The 20358-nt window shown below is 34.6% G+C and overlaps 1 protein-coding gene and 1 long non-coding RNA gene across 3 annotated transcripts in view; one reads left to right on the top strand and one right to left on the bottom strand.

Moving 5' to 3' along the window:
* The window catches only part of Su(var)3-3 (lysine-specific histone demethylase Su(var)3-3), a 318176-nt gene that overhangs the window by 117734 nt on the left and 180084 nt on the right, over positions 1 to 20358 (top strand). The gene's annotated exons all lie outside the window — the stretch shown is intronic.
* On the bottom strand, positions 11936 to 12980 carry LOC149903024 (uncharacterized). 2 transcript variants are annotated; one of them, XR_016457488.1, is made up of 4 exons: positions 12875 to 12980; positions 12588 to 12784; positions 12305 to 12490; positions 11938 to 12226 (listed from the first exon to the last, which is right to left on the bottom strand). It is a non-coding gene; the product is annotated as an uncharacterized LOC149903024 (long non-coding RNA). The 2 variants fall into 2 exon arrangements; XR_016457487.1 differs by having other exon boundaries at positions 11936 to 12226; positions 12588 to 12980.

Raw genomic sequence — 20358 nt, 5'->3', positions numbered from 1 at the left:
TAAGAGTGCATCTGCGCTCACAATAATTTATTTGATGTTTCAGCCTTTTGGATCACATTAAAAGATCTCGACACGGCTCATAAAATAACTGTGTAATTTACGCGACCTATTAAACTGTAAATTCACGAGATTTTATTTATACAGTCGTTCAACTATGATTTGCAGAGCTTAATATTTAGATATAAATAGTTGCAAGGGATTAACTTTTATAGCAACCACTTCTGAGACTATTCCACTTGTCATAACTATTAATTGATGTAAGTATACCGTTTCTAAAACGATGTTTTTTGATTATGGAGTTATATGAAGTTTTTGGCAAATCGGTTTATGGAACCGCTCTTCTTTGAAAATGTAACAACCATCTTCTCATACGTAATAATGAAATGAAAATGAACCACTCCAAGTGAAGCGCTTATTATTTCTATACAAATATACATGTGATATGGTTTGCGGTATAATATGTAAGTGCAAATGAAATATATTTGTTGGACGTGGTGAAATGTAAGCAGCAGTAATGTAGCGACATTTGTACGCCGCTTAAAATTGCAGTCTTTTTTACGGTGCAAATGTTGCAAATGTTATATACTAATTAGTATGTAGATGAAGTATGTTTAATTACGCTGCATGTTCGCCAAGGCCTGTGCTTGACGAAGCAGTAATGATTGATAGGCGGAAAGCGGAGCTGGGGGTCGCTCGCGTGCCTTGCTTTGTCTGACAAATGCAACCGACATGTGTTCGGCTAATGTGATTTGTATGCGACTGGGTAGTTGGAAAAAGATGTTGAATCAGTGTATGTTAGCGACTGTTTGGAAAAAGCTGTAGGTCGAATCAGTGGTGTGTTTTCAAATCAGCAGTAGGATGGAAATGATACTGATAAATGCTTGAAGGTGTGCTACCTTAAAACTTATATGCTTGTGAATTCTGATAGAGAAACTCTAGCTTGTTGAGAAATAATGATTTACATTGAAATAATATTGCTGTGTTTTTATTTTGATCTAGGATATTTTTCCAAAAATGCCAACTCAACTTGTTCCAACTGATTGTAATTTTTTACTTATTTTATACCGTGAACATTATTTCATTTATTTAATCCGTATTTTACAAACCTTAATAAAATATACACTCTACAAGCAGTGTTGCTAGATTATTCTCTTAAATAAACTGCACATCCTAGCGAATCAAATACATTCCGTCGTACGTAAAAATGCTTTCACGTGTTACCTCGCTAATAATATATCGTTAACAAGCCCCGGCTTCGCCCGCGTGTACCCAATTACATAAAACACTTAGCATTCGCTTGTATTGTAATAAATATCATTTGTCCTTTAGTATCTGTTGGAACGTGTAACGTTGCTGGTATTTCGCGAGTTTCGCTCGTGTATTGTTTAATTTGAAATGTCAAGTGTTACATAATTGAATGTCTTCGTGTTTCGTTCAAACTCTTGTAAGGTATTAGGGAAAGAGGTTTTTCTCTTTGTAGGTACTGTGTTGTAATACATTTGGTATTGTGTAATTTATTTGAATTTTCTTGTAGATAAGTATTTATCAGTCAAACAGCTGTATCATTAGGGACAGATATTAATAACTAGATTTCCGCCCGCCTTCGCCCGCGTTTGCAAAGGAAAACCCGCATAGTTCCCGTTCCCGTGGGATTTCCGGGATAAAAACTATCCTATGTGTTAATCCAAGTTACCCTCTATATGTGTGCTAAATTTCATTGTAATCGGTTTAGTAGTTTTTACGTGAAAGAGTAACAAACATCCATACATCCATACATCCTTACAAACTTTCGCCTTTATAATATATTAGATTAGATTAGATATTAGATATTAGATTAGAATATTAGATCTTGACATGTACTGAGTGAATTTTTAAATTATTTATTATCGCTGCGATATAGACTAATGCAGAGTACGGATATAATATGGAAAATTGTAATTTGGTTTTGTTTGAAAACAGACCTCATATTAATTATTTTCCGCTACATATTATTAGTCTCACATTCGCCGCAAATGGCTATCGTATATGGAATAGTCCATACACGCATTAATTAATACAACCAAATGCATGTAGAAAATAATAATAAATTTCGTGTAAAACAATTAGTTGTGCATAGCCGCTAATGCGTGTGGTAAATTGCGGCTGTTAATAGTTCTGCATTTTATATCGATAAACACGGTTTCCAATTATCGCGTATATTATGTGTGCGTAATGAGGACCTTGAACGAATCGCTTATCATAGCGTTGACGTATTCGCGGTTGGAGCTTTAGTTCCATATGTTTGCGGTAAGGATGATAGTCTGATGTTTTGTTTGTAGAATAATTGGTGATTGGTAATAGTATTATAAGTGGAGCTGAATATGTTAACTATTAATGTACGGAGTGAGTTTATTCGATTATACTTTATTATTTCTGTGGACACATGAAAAATCATTATAATTATCTGTTTGTAGAAATAATCGAGGTTGGGTTGGATGATATCAATCAGTTACGTCTTCAATATGAAGACTGTATCAAAATGTTATTATTTCCAATGTTAAGAAATAATAATATATAGGAGCAACTAAGAAACTTATTTACTTCAATTATTGAAATAAATTACTATTACTGATGAGTTATGTTCCCATTACAACAATGCTTCTAAAATAAATGTACTGTTAAATATAGTGTTAGCAGCAACTTAAAGATTATTATTAATACACCGTAAAGTTCCCAGAGCTGATAAATCTATGATTTATTCATACATCTCACTAAAAAGATGCATAGTTCAACTTGTCATGTGGTCTTAAGACAAATGTAGAGAATATCTTTTCATTAAAGCCACATTAGGTACATGTGTTCCATCGGTTATTTGTGTGCTAAGGCGATGAAACCGAAGGCAGTGCACCATAAATCAGCTTACTAAGACTGTATTTCTTTCGTAATCAGCTCATATCGTTGCTGGCGGTTGTGCCCGCCTAATTATTGTCGACTTTTACGATCGCCGTAACGAGTTTTCACTTCGAACCAATCACGATTTTACGGCTGCGTTGTTCATGCTTTTTTTTAATTATTAATCTTTTCACGAAAATAATCCTTACGGTACATAAATAGCCGATTTTATCGGGCCTCTATAAAATTACGAGAATTCTTACGTAACCACGGGGTTTAGTAACGAGGTGGACATCGAAATAGTATTAATAATAAGTGTCGCGGCTCAATGTTCTCAATGTGGGATTGGACGCGTTAAATAAACTCGGATTTTAAATAGTTTATTTGCATAATAGAAGTTTAATATTGATAAAAGTCGTGAAGACGGCACCCGTTTGAGCGGCCCCGAGTCTTATTTATGATCGTATCGACAAAGAATGCTGGCTGCACCACGGTACGTCGGCGCTCGTATGTTTTATGTGGAGGAATCTAAATTTCTTATCTCTGATATTAACATATTGATTACGCTTCCCGTATTGATGCGCGAGAGACAAGGCTATGTGTGGAGCTCGATGTTTGATTACACATTCTTGTCTTGACGAATAACGATCTTATATACATGTAAACGTTGTTTATTTTGTATGAGGATTTTATGTGATAACAAACTACCTTTTTGTATGACCGGAACGACTAATATTTTATTTGAAATTTCATAATTTAGCTCTACTAAATAATTTAGTCTTTTAAAAATATATTCAAATCATTCCTTTATGAAACGTTATACTTTTTAAAACAAATCAAATTTTTATCCCGCGCTTCGCAAATATTGTCCAAAGCTGTAACTTGTTAACTAACGTTTCAATTCTGATTGAATACAAAATAATGTATGCGTAGTTTCTGTTTGTTTGCTACATGTGACTATTTCAAATATTGAAAACGCAATGCTGGTGTTAACATGAAACTATAGGATTTAGATTGCGCTGGCCTATTTTATCGTGATTTAATTACAGATTTTTTTATTACATTTTGAATCCTATAGTGGTGACTAAAAGTCTATTATTGATTGCATTATTATATGACATCACGCTATCAAATGCAAAAAGCTTTTTTGTTGCTCTATAAAAATAAGTATAGTCCCCGGTAAATTGATGAAGAGCAATCCTAGAAACCAATTGTATATCAACAAAATGGTAACACTAAAAATTAATTATCCCGGCTTATTTGTATTTCACAAGAGCAATAGCAACCGGAGGCGCGCGTTATCTCAACATCAAGTACGTAGATGTAAGATATCGGATCAGCAGATGTCGAGGTGGCGGGATATTAGGAGCGCGAGCAATTTGTCAAGTTCGATGTACGTTGTGTTAACGGTACTGTGATCATAGTCGTGTGTGTGTGTGTGTGGTACACGTGTGTGTAAATTATATGTGACTTAGAAGAATAGTGTGATTTGAATATATGTTACTGCAATGTGTTATTCTAATTTCTACAAATGGCAAGCGAAATGAGAGATTTACTATTTGACTTTGTACAAGATGTTTGTTATCCAGATCCCTATCACGTTTTGATGTAAGATACATGATATGTATACCTAATAGTATATTTTTGCGTAGGTAATTCGGTTTTAATCTAGTTACTTGATGAAGCACACACATTATAATAAGCTCCTAATCTTCATTTATATGAGTAGGTAATAACTAATAAGACTTATACCCCACGTTAAAAGATCCTATCTTCATTGTAATAGACTAAATAATACGAGTTGTAACCTGATAATTACGTGGTATTTTTTGCGACATCTTCTCTATATAAAGGTTATATCAAATTACAATGTTTATAACATTATTAGATATTCAAGTTTTGTTAATGTAATAACGACACGTAGGCTAGTATTAACAAACTGAATATATCGACTACATGTTCCCGAATAGTATGATTGCAAGTAACAAGTAACATTGACAAATATCAGTTGTAGCGTGTAATTGTTTCATTATTGGGAGGAGGTTGGACAATCAAACGTGGACGTTTATGGGCGGACAAGTTATTACATCGATTTACAGTGGCCGTTGTAGCGCTCCGGAACGACGGCCAATCGACATTGGTATTACTAGTGTTATGAGATTTTAAATGTTCTAGAACGGTGTTCTATTTGTGGTGAATGAATGAATGAATGAATGAATGAATGAAAAATTCTTCATTGCACACACATACAGGATTACAAAAGAAGAGCGATAAAAGTTAAAATATTGGGGAATGCTTGTTTGGTTTTGAGATTTGAAGCGGTGTTTGGTTTTAGATTTGAATGGAGGGCTTCTGTTGTACGGTAAAGTTGTAATTTTTAGTGTAATTTAATTTTATTACGTTTATAATATTGTACTTTTTCATTTTTGTGCTCAGTTTATAAATTATGTATTGTATCATGATGGTACGAGCCGTAGGTATGTATGTAAGAAAGTAATATTTAAGAATGTTACTTTTATTAAAATATCTAGACGATGTTAGAGGTAAATAAAGAATATCGTTACAGATAGAGTAAAGATTGACGACTATAAGTAATGAAAATATTTTCGTAGAACAATATCAACCATGTGGCGGTCGTCAAACTTTTGCCGAAACTTCTTGAGTAAGTTTTTATATTAGTTTTTCGTTATTCTACGTGAATGTACCTTAATTTACTTCGTACTGTTAGAAGTTCGTACTGTGGAAGATTTGAAGCCTTTAAATAAGTTTCGTTTACATCTTCACAACGAAATAAAACATCGACATTAACATCATCAATCTCAATTAGTTGAAACTGAGTAATTTATTTATAGGACGTTTTTTAACGAACACGTTAATTTATTAAGCAATTTGTCTGACATAATTCATTTTTACCATCCGGAAAACCACCAGCAAATAGCATTCGTGAACGGCAACCTTTTGACAATTTATGAAGCAATCAGCATTTCTCTTGGTGCGTTTGTGCATTATTTTTAATCTGTCGGCCGTTGGGGATTGTTTAGCTTGCTTAATATTCATTGATCTCATATCACGATTTGTTTACGTCGACGAGCGTAGGCGCTAAGGCTTAAGACTTGGTCAAATTAAAAGGCGTCGCGGTTCAACCGGTCGGCGCTCCCCGGGGCTTCATGAGGTGTGAACGCCTCAGCACTCGACTCATATACATTGACAATTTTAATTGGCCAATTTAGTTATGAGACTGCATTCCCGCGACGGAGATTAGCGACAGTTTATTATTTTAAATTAATTAATTAAGTGCTCTAAGAATTTAATAAAACGATGTTTTGATGTTTAATTGGGAGCTATATATTATAGCTATAGTATTTTTAATGCTCCTTAATTTATATTTTAGAGTAAATATTTTCATAAATTATTACAACATTAAAATATTGTTGATAGAGTACCATAAGAACAATTTGTTAGTTATCATTTGATACACGTATCCCGTGTATTTGGTTGAAGATGTTCCAGTAATGCGTGAAATTTATAATTCAGTTTGACTACTTTCCTTTGAGCCCAGACCGATTGCAATGTTACCAAATTAGTGACAAGTGTAACAAAAAAGCTTTGATTTATTCAGAGTAATTTTCGAATCTGTGTCTACGCTTCGATAGCGTCTTGTATTTAAATTAGTCAGTTTATAGCCTCGTGGAATTCAAATATACATTTTTCTTTGGTGCTGTGGAACGGAATAAAAATTATTATCGTCTGCCTCCATGGAAGTTTAACCAATTTCCTTAACGTAAATCGACGATTCGAATAATTTCTGAAAGTATTTCGGATTAATTGAAATAACTTAAAGAATTAAATGCATGAAAGTATCGTCGGCGAGGCGAACTAATTAAAAGTTTTGTGCTGTACTAATAATTCGTTTGAGTCAAGAGTTTTGAGTCGTTAATTTTAATTAAAGAAACGGGGAGTTTGTTACGATATTAAAACATTGGAACTGATCCGCCAAAGTTCGACACTCGGCGCGGATGACCGTCCATTCGTTTTAATTAACCGACTGTGGCTCTCATCTGCTCAGCTATTAGAAAAAGTTACGAATTTTTAAAGTCCGGCGACCGTGATAAATCAATTATAACGTAGAGTTATGACGCTGTTTGCTTCGTACTTCATCGCTCTTGGACTGCGGGAAACGCCATTCTATTATATAATTAAGTTACTAGGTGAACGCTTAAGCTGGTAATAATTCAGGACTTGGGGTCAAAGTCTATCATGCTTACTGGCGGCGTATTAGTTTGAGTTATATGAACTCTTTTTAAAGCAAACACTCTTCAAATGTTATTATTGTTAGTTACTGAATTCATTAGGGATGTTTATTGAACTACAATATAGCCTACATTGTAATAGCACATCACGTAGTAATAAGATACCAAATCACGTATCAAGCGAACTTTTTCGAGTCACCCAGTACATTGGTACGTAACGTTTATATTAAGATCCCAATTCGCCTCCCCTTTGTCCACGTATTAATCTCGGCTGGCTCCTCGCGTCTTTGATTAAGCCCCGCCGTGATGTATTTCTTGCGCGCCAAGCTAATGGAAGGGCATACATCAAGTGTCTACCTTATTGGCTAGCGGATCGGCTTAATGGTGCCAATGCCTGCGATAGTGAATTCTGTCACGCTCCCTTTTTTCCTGAAATTAGAATATCTCTCAACGTCCGTCGATGATTAAGGGCCCCGTTACGATGGAGTGTCTTGATGTATGCTCCTGCTTTATGAGTCGATCGAATTTTTTTAAGATTAGAAAGTTAATAAGCTGTTTGTTGAAACGTTGAAATAAGGAAAAGTAACTATTTCGAAAATTATTTGTAGATTAAAAATAAAACATTCAAAACTTTATTATTGTTACATATACTACTGCTACCGTTATTTGTTTGATACTTTAATTGGATAACAAAATTTCCGACACAACAATAGCAATTTTCGCAATCGTGAGCTTATTATTATTATTATTATATTCTCGACATCAAATCACTTCGTTATGACTCAATTGTGTCGTAGTTTTATGGATTCACGAAATTCTCGATTTAGTTGTTTACATATTTAATGCTGAATTAATATTCTACGGAACAGTGTTGTGACAGCGACCCAAATATTGGTTAAATTTTATTCATTCATATATAAATATTGATAGAACGGGACATTATCGCAAGAACATTCGGTTCGTGGTTGTTAAAATGCAAAATGATTTTACTGTCGCATTTATCGGAATCATGTGTGTCTTATCTCTATAATGAGCGGTCATTTGCATGCAAATAATGTTAGTGGATGTTTAGCTCCTTAATTCCCGGCCTCAGGGTCAAAAATGTACGATACGTTATCTAAAAAGCAGTTAAGGTGGAGCGTAGGCACCGCACAACGATGCTAGTTAGTTCGTTTTGTATTTAATTTATAAGCAGTTTATAAATTGGTGTTATTTCTTTTATGTCTATTAATCAATGGTGTGAATGATTTTATTCTTGTATGGAAATTTTTATTTTGTACACATGGCGATGTTTAAATTTATGTGACATCTTTTAAATATGCGTGTTTTCATGAATTTTAAATACATAAAATTTAAATGATACTATATTTAGAAAAATGTTACTATTTGGTGTCTTACCATTTCACTATATTTTATAATAATATTTTTAGATGTAGATTGTTCACAAATCACACGCTATTTCTGTTTAAGTAATCCACATCAGCAGTGCTATTCTGTAAGGTTATTATAAAAACTCGAACGCGGAATCCGCGGTGAGTTTTCGATTTCGTATTCTGTAAAACTCGACAGTACTAGTGGCGCCACATCGTCGAGAGCGGCGACGAGGCGAACTGTGCTGAGTGAGTATTTTGACGTATAAAGTATGAATTCGGCATTCTGTAAGGTAATTTTACACCTCGAACGTCGAGTTCGAGTATTTACAAATACGAATTCACCTGTCATCAATTCACTCGCCTATTAGGTGCCGAGTTCGTGAGTGAGTTAGTGGTTGTGGAACAAATTTGATACAAATTTTATATATTTTTTTACTAAAATGGCGCGTTATTTTATATTAAGTGCTATAATACGAGAAGCTAATGCTGTGGATATAATAGAAAGTCGCCGGTAAAGTACCAGCATTCGGGAAATGCAAATTATTAATCGAAATAAAAATTTTGTTGAATGCTACCGTTTATCGGAAGAACTAGTTTCTCAAGTGATGGAAGACATTAAAGTTTTAGTTAAAAAACCTCAACGTCGACGAAGAGGATTAACTGCTAGAGTCAAGGTATGTATCTAAGTGCTTTATATGTGTATTCATAATGTCATGAAAAGTTACTGTTACAATAGTCATCGGTCCCGTGATTTCATCTGCGGAAGTCCCGATCCCGTGTGAATATTGGGATAACTTTCCCATAGCTCTGTAAAACATTCCATTATGTAGGTAGGTAACATAACTTCCTCGCATAGAACATAGAACCACTAACGATAACGTCATCTAATCCCCGATTATTTTTTATGATGTCACCCTTTCAAGTGGTAGGTACCCTATGTTAAAGTCCAAAGTTTCTCTCCCTTACGGTTTCTTTAAAAACGTTTTGAGTTATTAACCGACTTTAATTACGGATGGTTTCCTTATCAGATTAAGTACCTTTTATTTTGATAGTTTCAAGAAATTTCATTCATTTTTTTCAGTTGTTATGTGCACTTTCTTTCTTTGCGACTGGGAGCTATCAAAGGATATGTGGAAAACACATAAATTCGTTTGTGTCGCAGCCATCAGCATCTCGTAGTATCCACGAGGTCATAGAAGCCCTAAGCCATCCAAGTATAGTAAAAAAATACATAAGATTTCCCCAAAATTCTGAAGAAAGACTGAGACTCAAAACAAGGTTTGTGTACCTACCTAAATAAACCTATCATGTTAATGAAAAATATTTAATGTTTTTTTTTATTTCTTATTGCAGATTCTATGAGAAATTCAGTATTCCTGGGGTAATAGGATGTGTAGATGGGACTTTTGTGACAATGGTGAGACCAACTTGCCATGAAGAACGACACTACTGTCGCAAAGGATATCATGCAAGAAATGTACAAATGGTAAGCCTGATATAATAATGTCTGTATACGCTTTCACACTTGAACCATAGAAAATCGATTTAATGAAAATATTTGGACCAATTCCATAGGATCATTAACTAAGCAGTATAAACCACAAGACGCTGCTAGTACCTATATTTTTTATAACATTCATTAGAACAGCCACATAAAAATAGTTGTAAAATAATTCTTTTTGCAGTTCACAGATGCAGATTTGAACATAATACATGTAGATGCAACATATGGCGGAGCGACTCACGACAGCCTTATTTTTAATAATTGCATCATTCGGGACCACCTCGAACAATTAGTACAAACAGGCGAATCTGTGTACTTGTTAGGTGAGTTACCTCTTAGCTAATTTATAAAGACGAATCTTTGTTTGTTTGTAAATATTTAACTCAAAAACTACTGGATTCATTCCTTCAAAAATTCTTTCATCATTACTTCTTTTCTTTCTTTCTTTCATTATTCATTATTCTTTCTTTTACTTTATTTCTGAGTAATTTAGGCTTTATTACCGAAGTTCACGGAATTCATAAAAATTGGAGAGCAGGCGAAATCATTGAAAACTCCTAACTCCTAATAAAAATATAATTGTTGATGACAAAACATTTTATTTTTTTAACAATATTCATTGTTACAGGTGATTCTGGGTATCCGCAGCGTCAGTACCTAATGGTGCCAGTTCCAAATGCAGACGAGGGAACACCAGAACATCACTATAACCAGCTGCATGCTACTGCGAGAAACACCGTAGAAAGAACAATTGGGGTCCTTAAAGCCAGATTTAGATGCCTATTAGTACATAGAGTCCTACATTATGACCCCAACACGGTTTCGAAGATTGTAATAGCATGTTGCGTGCTTCACAATAATCGATTGTAATCGTGCCGGCCTGCCAGCTCCAGCCATATTCAATTCAGAGCTAGAGGTTGAGGCTGGTTTTCATAGGACCAGACAAAGTGTAGCTTCAAATGAGGATGTACCCAATGAAACTGCACTTGGTCAGCTATGTAGACAAAGATTGATAAATGAATTATGGAGGGCAAGGAACACGCGGTAATTGTAATTAATTCAATCAAAAATCAATGCAAATTATTTATTCCGGAAAATTATATTCATAGGTGTTAGTAACTCAATTAGGGCTTATAAACTAATGTTAGTAAATTAAGAAACTATAAGTAAAACCACAGATAATTTTTTACTACTGAAATAAGTTAAGAACTAATAAATGTATTTAAGTATAAAAGTATTTTATTTTTTAAATTTTCAGCTAATAATTTAAGACCTTCCCCGACGGCAATCAGGCCCTCTGCTGTCATTCTGTTGGTCTCCCTTTGTGAGTTAAAGTTCAGTAAAGTTCAGTAAAGGTTGTTAATTGAGATTGCCGCCTTTGTGATGGAGGTGATCGTCTTCTTTGCCGTTGTTGTGGACGACTCGATGACCCTGAAACGTAAAAATAAATATTAATTTATTATTATTTCCACCGGTCGCGGTGACGCATTTTTGACAAGTCTTCTAATGTTATTATTATTTCCTTAATTCATTATCAAGTATTATTTAGTTTTATTTGTATGTATTTCCAAATTTTTATTGTTGACTAGCTTTCCGCCCGCGGCTTCGCCCGCGTTTTCAAAGAAAAACCCGTTCCCGTAGGATTTCCGGGATAAAACCTATCCTATGTCCTTTCTAGGGTATCAAAATATCTCTATACCAAATTTCATGCAAATTGGTTCAGTAGTTAAGGCATGATTGAGTAACAGACAGACAGACAGAGTTACTTTCGCATTTATAATATTAGTATGGATTATAAATATTGTAAATCAATTCATAAATCTCATAATTACTTGTAGTACGACGTGGTGATGGACCCGCGACATTCAATCGAGGGAAGGTTCGGGATTCGGGATACAGTCAACATATTGCTGAATTTGTTGAGGTCTCTGAAAAAAAAACATAGTATTTCAAATACTGGAATCAATAAAAAAGTACCATTTTCATAATATCTTATTAATATATACCTCAGTATCTGCCATACTAACATTTTCCGTATTTATAGCAGTCTCATCCAAGACTTGGTATTTATAGAACAATATAAGAAACATTTACTAATAAGTTTTTTAATATTAAGTAATATTTTATTAATACACTAGGTATTTACTTACAATAGTTGTGGTTTCATTTATCATAGATGAAGTCGGCAATGTGGGGCTTTCGTTGGCATCAGTAAGGACGGGGATTTCCTAAAAAAAGAACATGACATTGAATAATTATATTTTACATACATACATGTATCGGATCAATCGATAACAATAGCTTACTTCAAATGGATTAATTTCCAAATGCCTATCACCAATTGCAAAACCTTCCCCGCCCATTAATGTGAGTATTTTCTCCTCCACCTCTGAAAGCTCCACCACCGATTCACATCCACCACCAGTCTTATTGGGTGCCCGGTATCTTAGGGCAGCTTTTTTCTTCACGGCACTCTTTTTGTCAGACCAATACTAAAGCAAAATTAATAGTTTATTAATATGTAGGTAAGCCAGATACCTACACGGTATAAGATGAATAGTTTTATATAATAATATGTCTATTGCCTACCTTTGTCCACTGTTTCCATGTTTTAGTGCAGCCTCCCAAGCTATTTAATTTGATAGTCAACTCCTCCCATGTTTTTCTAGCTTCGTCTCTAGCACTCGGGACTTTTGAAAAACCCTTGGCTAAGCTAGGATGTTTGCTAAGATAGTCGACTAGATTCTACTTGGGCACTGGAGGGATGAGACGACCTTACCGAGGAGCTAAAATGTTTAAGATTTTAAGTTAAATATTTCAATAAGCTTGTTGTATAAGATAATATTTTAGTTAAATACAAGAATCACATTACTCACCTCATAGTTGTTATTTTTGCAGTTTTCTCCTTTAAATAATTTATGCAACACGTTTAACACCAACTACACAACAACTTAATAAAGCCAAACTCAAACATTAACTAAAACTCCAACAAAACTTTTAGAAATAATGCAACACGAATCACTTTAAAATTAGGTACAAAAAACCACTTGAGAAATAAACAAACGTCACGAACGAACCACAGACAATCGTCCTTTTTTTTTCAGTGACGCTAGAATTATTTTAATTTTAAAGAATTTATCAGTGTTAAATTGCAATTTTAGTTTAATTCCACCCACGGAACAATACTAAAGTGTTATTATGTCTTCAAAATGTGTTAAATTGCCGCATTTTAAAGATAATAACAATGTCGATAAATTCAAATCTATAATTTCCCTTCACTCGGCAAGTGAGTTTCGAAGTGAGACTCGCTTCGCTTCGCCTCTGCCGAGCGGATGTTTACAGAATGCGAAACCAAAAACTCGAACGTGCGAAAGTGAAGTGAGTCGACTCACTCAGGTGAGATGCGAGTTCGGGCGCGTGTTTTACAGAATAGCCTAGCAGATCCCATTTATTGGTAACATAATTTCATTTTCCCAATAAACAATAAAACAATTCAGCGATCTAATAAAACTTTCATCCGAAGAATGCAAAGGGAACAAAATGAATCCTTCTAAAGAGCGTGATAAATAGTCGTTTTGTTAACTAGTTAACAGTCTGGATGCCTTCTTTTTTCCGATACATCAATTAAGCGTCAGTTTTTGTTGAAGGTGAGAGCGTCTGTCATGTTCCACACACGTGTACGTCCGTGTGTCATAGTTCACTTATTTCAACAACAATTTATCACGTCTCGTTGCTGTTACTTTTTGCCATCTATTCCATACTGAATACATGCGAATGATTGCCTATTTTTCCCATTATCCGTTTCCTACACGGCACGGTCAATGACAAATTAAATAATTTATTATCTGTCGACAATACATTTATAAAAATACAAATATGAATATCGGTTTTATAATAATAATATGCAAATTAGCGATTGATTGATACGCTTTATAATTAAAATATCGAAATGGACATTTGAGGTCAACGCCCCCAATATTTATAATGCGGTTAATAATCTCCAATGTTGAGACCAATGTAGGTACAAGAAAATTAATAATAGTAAAACTTCATACAATTATTGTAGGCAGTATTTAAACAAAAATTTTTCAAAGTAATAAATTAATACAACGGTAAGTTATTAAATTTTATTGCAAAGTTGTTACTTTTGTGGCGAACATAGATCTTAAATTGGAAACGTTTATGAGCAGTATAACTTCTCGAAATAATTATTTTAAAATCGATGATTATGTTCAGAGCTATAACAATTTGAATGCTATTAAACCTTATGTGTTTTAAATTTCGCTTGATTTACATAGAAGCCTCTTTAGCTTAATGATTTTTTATTGATATTGGATGTTCGTTGAAATTGAATCGCGTGCTTATATCTATAAAACTCGAACACGTCTAGTTTGTACTGATTTGTATCTGATGCTAAATTATATTTTTGAACGGTACGGTGATGTCAGAGAGCTTAACTTCACGAGATCTTGATTTAGCGTGTTAGATCTAAAGATACATTAACTAATGAATTGGAACACATGTCGTGTCATTAGTTTCTACATTAATTAATTGCTAAAGTGATTTCATGCGTTCAGTTTATACATGTATCATTGACTGTTCCACCTTGAACTTTATATTTTATGTTTAACATTGTTATAGAGCTATAAAACGTGTTAACGTTTGAGCTGAATTAATTCAACTATTTATAAAGAAACAGTATTTTGTTGACAGTTTATGTATTCGTTTGATTTGTATGCAATTAAAGACGCACGGGGATGTTGAGTGTAGCAATTTGGAGTATTTGTAGCAACGTTGTCAGCCGAAGAATGGTCGGTAGCCGCAGCGCTCATTACGTCGAATGAATCGCCGAAGAGCATAATGGCAGTCCCGAGTGCAGGCAAATTATAATGTCGGACGATGTCATTGTGATAGCAATAAATAATTCAACGCGCAACGCTCGCAAAGTATCGTGTAAACTGATGTGTTTCGATTGTAAAAACGGTATGCCAAAGCTTTGTGGAATAGTTTGTGTACACTGTTTTATAAGTGCGCTTTGTTGTTGTATATTCTACTCGGATTAAGTATATTTAATGTGGTTTTGTTGTATTTGAAATAGAATTATTAAAGTTTAACCATATATTAACAAAACAGTGTTGCTTAATCATCGTTTGGTGTTGTAAATTGTAATTAAAAAACATTTCTATCATACGAATATTATGATCAAATAAAAATCAAATTGATTGAGTTTTAAAACACACAAAGCATCGATGATATTGTACTGCCATCCATTAGAAGATTGAGAAATTTCACATTCTTAACCTCAAGCTGTATTTTAACATAACGTATACAGGTATGCGTTACCAACAATAGACTATATAATTACAATAATAAATTACAAAATTTACATAATCTCATTTAAAACTAGGTGCCGAAAACGATAACGTTGGTTTTAATAGATGAGATAAGGTAACCCGTTCCGTAAACAGTTTGTTATTTACAAGAGACGTGATTCGAAAAGTAATTGTCTTCGAGATGAAATATCTACGCTGATATACATTTTAGATAAGTCGCTTATTAATTAGTAACCCATAATTTTGTGTGAAGAATTCTGATTAGAATAAATATTCGTATAATTATTGTAATTTCGTTCTGAATCGTTTTGTTTGAATGAAATATTGAATGCCGAGAATTATATCTGATATAAGATATTGTGAAAGCTCTTTGAAGTACTAATGTATTCTGTGAAAATTAAACACTAAATTCTATGAAATTCCTTATTTACTGTGTGTATAGAGTTAAATACTAATACTATTTTATTGTTTATTGCGTTCTTAATACGAAATTTTATAGTATCTTGCATTAAACTCAGCGGTTGTAAAATGAGATAACCTTTATTTTATAATCGTTAAACTGTTTCATAGAAATATCGATAAAATGAATTTCTCTGTAATTGTAACTAACTGTTATTTAAAGGTATTTGGATAGACGTTGTTCCGCTAGTTCACGGCGCATTCTCTCAAACGCAGCCTCGTAACAATATTTGTTGATAAATGGGAAGATAAAGCCGATACTTTACGCAGCCGATGCTACAAATTGATACACTCTTTATACACAGATATGTTATTAAGATCGTAACTATGTGTGCCCGTTTAATTAATTGAGTTTTATAAATTTACATATATAGGTAGTTGGAATAGTTATCGATAATGTAAGCGTTAAATTATTTTTAGGGTTCCGTACCTCAAAAGGAAAAAACGGAACCCTTATAGGATCACTTTGTTGTCCGTCTGTCCGTCCGTCCGTCCGTCCGTCCGTCCGTCCGTCCGTCCGTCCGTCCGTCTGTCAAGACCCTTTTTCTCAGGAACGCGTGGAGGTATGAAGCTGAAATTCATATTAAATACTTAGATCTAATTGCCTTTAACCCGTGAAAAAAAAAATTGCAGGTTTGTACGGAACCCTCGGTGCGCGAGTCCGACTCGCACTTGGCCGGTTTTTATTTGTTGTGTAAAAAGTTTTAATTCAAGTACACATTTAAAAACTCGTATTAATCATAAACATCATCGCATGTTTGCATAACAACGTAGTTAATCTTTTTGCAGACAGCGGAGATGCATATTGCATTCAGACGAAGGTAAATATATTTTTATTGGCCATACAATGTTGATATCGAGAGCTATTAATGATTTTATGTGGATGCGACATCACGGTGCAGTGTACAACAGTCGTTAAGTCAGTTAGAGATTTATACCACGGCGGGTGGACATACGAGTACAATAGTTGTTCTATTGTTGAATATGTATGGGGCTTGATCGATGTTTTAAAATACATTTTTATTGTCTAGATGGAAAGTTGAAAAAAAAAATTTACTGCGTGGAAAAGCATTGATGGTTTTAAGGACGTAGTTGTGTTTTTATGTAGTTAATTTTTATAACGCGTATAATATTTAATAATATAGTGTGGAAAAGAATATCACGGGTTTCTAATTTCTATATTGGTCCGGGAGCCAGCAGCAGATTTTATGACCAAGTTCCTCTCAAGCGGTAATTAGTAAAATGCATCAAAGTATAGTATTATGAAGCCTCGTGAACGTCAGCTGGAGCTCGGTTGGGGGGAAGAGCGGTTGTAGCCTCCCGTATCAGCTGACGGTTTTTCCACCAAGATACAGCCAGCTGACATATATATTTATCCACAGTTACATATAAGCTATCATCAGGTAAATTTTTGTTTGAGAGGAAATAACGGAAAATAAATTTTTCTTTAAATTTAACTTTCATGTTCGAGACACCAGCTGACGTATAATACACCATGTTGTAACCAGCTGACTATTTTTTTTCGTTGAGATATTGGGTTAGCTACAATTTGACAAATTTTTAGCTGAGAGGAAATGAATGAATGAATGTATTTTTTTTCCTATGTGCGTGGGAGGCTACAACCGCTCACCCCCCCAACCGAGCGCCAGCTGACGTTCACGAGGCTTTATCATACTATACTCTCATGCGTCTGACGAATTATCTCTTGAGAGGAAATAATGAACCAAATTTGCACCTGGCTCCCTAACCATATAGCTTATATCAGTTTACAAGTTAGAGACACCTACAAGGTATATTTAGTTCAAGACAACACCCAGTATTCCGTGCCAAGCAAATTTTAAAGCCACTTGGATTATATGAGCGTCTATTAATTTACGAAGCACGCTATTAACTTTAATACACATTTTCCTTAAAAGCATTAACAGTATGGTACTTTTAAACATTTCCAATATAATATGTATTTGGTTCGTTAGTCGCTATAGGACGCTTGCATTATCGATTCAGATATTATGCTTTTTATTGAATTAAATTTATCTTGATATAAAGGGGTATGATCACTTCTATGCCTTGAAAGTCGAACGGGATTCAATTAGCAAAACAGTCTCTTACGTTTACTGTTCTAAACTCCATCTTTGTATACAAAGGGAATCTAGGAGACTGTAGTGCTACAGGAGGCTTAGTACTTCACTAATCTATTAACCCATATATGCTTGTGATTACTGAAGCTTACTCTTGTTTCGTACTTTGCTATCAAAGTATGTATATGAATGTGTTACTGTATGATACGCTCATTTTCTTAAGGATTAGTAGTTGCAAAATTTGTTAGATTTAGTATTGGAGATAATACAATTTTCGAGTAAAAGCCTTTTGCAATAGTTGGATCATAATTACAAGTAAGTAAGCAGTTCTATTGTGAAAGTGGAATGACATAAATGGTCCAGTTTTCGATCGTTAGACCAACCTGGAAGTTCTCCGTTATTAATGTAAATTATTAATAATTGACAGACATATGTACAATGTAAATGGTATTTTTTGCATTAGTTATTTATAAATTGACAAAAACACTTTTCAATGTGGTAGTATATATGTACAGTTTGTGAATGTGTTGTACATACGTTTTTACCGACTCTTCTCTTTAGAAATTGCTTTCTGAAAATGCATAATTTAATATTGACCATCGAGTTCAAATAATTTGCAATATAAAACCGTCTTGAATGTTCACGGGGAGCCCGTGTCGTTCACCAAATGACGCATAAACCATACTATGCACTAAAATATAGTGGGTATATGTTGTACATTAAAATTTTCATTTACCTTGTCTAAAGGTGTACGTACAACGCCACACGCTAAATATAATTTTACTCTTCACTACTGTTTTACGACGATCCATTTTCTATTTTACGAGCCGGCTGTTTCAGCCATTTTAGTAGGCCTCTATTCTTCAATATTGTACCATAATATTAAATTATGGGTTGTTAAACAAAAGAGTATACGGTAAATATCAGTTAAGACAGATTTTCATTTGTTACTGCTGTTTTATTCTCCTTCAATTTTACAAATTACTTCATAAAAGTCAGTATTTTATAAACTAATTTTTCAGTTAATAAATTAATTCCACATCGCACGTGTACGACATCACATATCACATATATATTATAATTATAATATATTATAAAGGCGAAAGTTTGTAAGGATGTATGGATGTATGGATGTTTGTTACTCTTTCACGTAAAAACTACTGAACCGATTACAATGAAATTTTGCACACATATAGAGGGTAACTCGGATTAACACATAGGATAGTTTTTATCCCGGAAATCCCACGGGAACGGGAACTATGCGGGTTTTCCTTTGCAAACGCGGGCGAAGCTGCGGGCGGAAATCTAGTAATATTATACTGGAAAGAATATACTAATTCAAGGATGTTACGGGGTAAGGATTGATTTATTACACAAGTACTAGAGCGGCGTATTCAGTACTTTGTCTAACACGTTGCGTTCGCATACGCCTAGCCGCGGCCGTGCGGTCCGCAATGAATAATTGCACACAAAACCGACGCACAATGGCCAATGCGAGTGTTTAAATGCCCTATTAAATCTTACGGACTGCGTAGGATTCTGTGGGATTCAATTACGCTTTGTTCCCGATGAAAGGCACCGGAGTTGAAGGTGTAAACCGAGCCGCGAGCGGGCATATCCCGACACCTAACTCAATGAGCCCGGTCACAAAAGGTGAGAAATAAGAACGGCGCGGACAAAACGTATCGCGCCTGGGGCAGATTGAATAAATGCTAAATTAAATAAAAGCAAATAAAATTCGCCCATTAATGAGCGAAAGGCGTCGCGTATAATTCGTGCAGTGTGACATTCACAAAGGGCTCAGTTGCCGAGTCGATCGCTTCGGCCGGCTGAAATGTGGACACGAAATGAAAGAGGATTATTTGATTGCGCTAAACGTGTTGTCTTACCGCGATGTCTGCGAATTTAAGCCTTTTTAAGATTACTCCAAAAAAGTCCATGAGAAGAAAATTCTACGGTCGTCTTTGGAATTAACATTTTTGAACATAAATTATAGCGAGACGAAGATATAACACAAATTGTTTAAAACTCTATATGTGGTGCTTAATTGGTATAAATTTAAAGCTTTGTATAGTTGTATCCACTTTTGAAAAGTTATTATCTTCTATAACCTATGTTTCGTTACCGTGTAATTGATCGTGGTGTCTATTATCGATGTTTGGCACAGAGTATGCAAACAAAGGTTGTCAAATTATTTTGCAACTGTCATGCACCACGACACAGTCGACAGTAGTCGACACTTGTACTTCCGCATTCGATCGAGCCGCTCCTCGGCTGTGCGCGCGCGGCGGCTATTGAAACACGTGTATCGCATCGGATGATTGGGCGCAAATTCATCGAGTGCTGCAGCATCTCAAGGTACGTGGTGCATTGTTTTTGCTGCTCACTATATTCCGAACATCGATTTTGTGTTAACGTAATTTTCCCTAATGTAGTAGAAGCCACCCGCTATTTCGGCTTGGTGCGATTCTACATTATTTCTGGTGCCGA

This window comes from Colias eurytheme, chromosome 14, assembly GCF_061535395.1.
Source record: "Colias eurytheme isolate Ceu_HAF_F1 chromosome 14, ilColEury1 Martin Lab GWU primary, whole genome shotgun sequence".
In the NCBI taxonomy this organism is placed as follows: domain Eukaryota; kingdom Metazoa; phylum Arthropoda; class Insecta; order Lepidoptera; family Pieridae; genus Colias; species Colias eurytheme.
The sequence above is the reverse complement of the archived record's forward strand: the minus strand, read 5'-3'. Positions and strand labels throughout refer to the sequence as shown.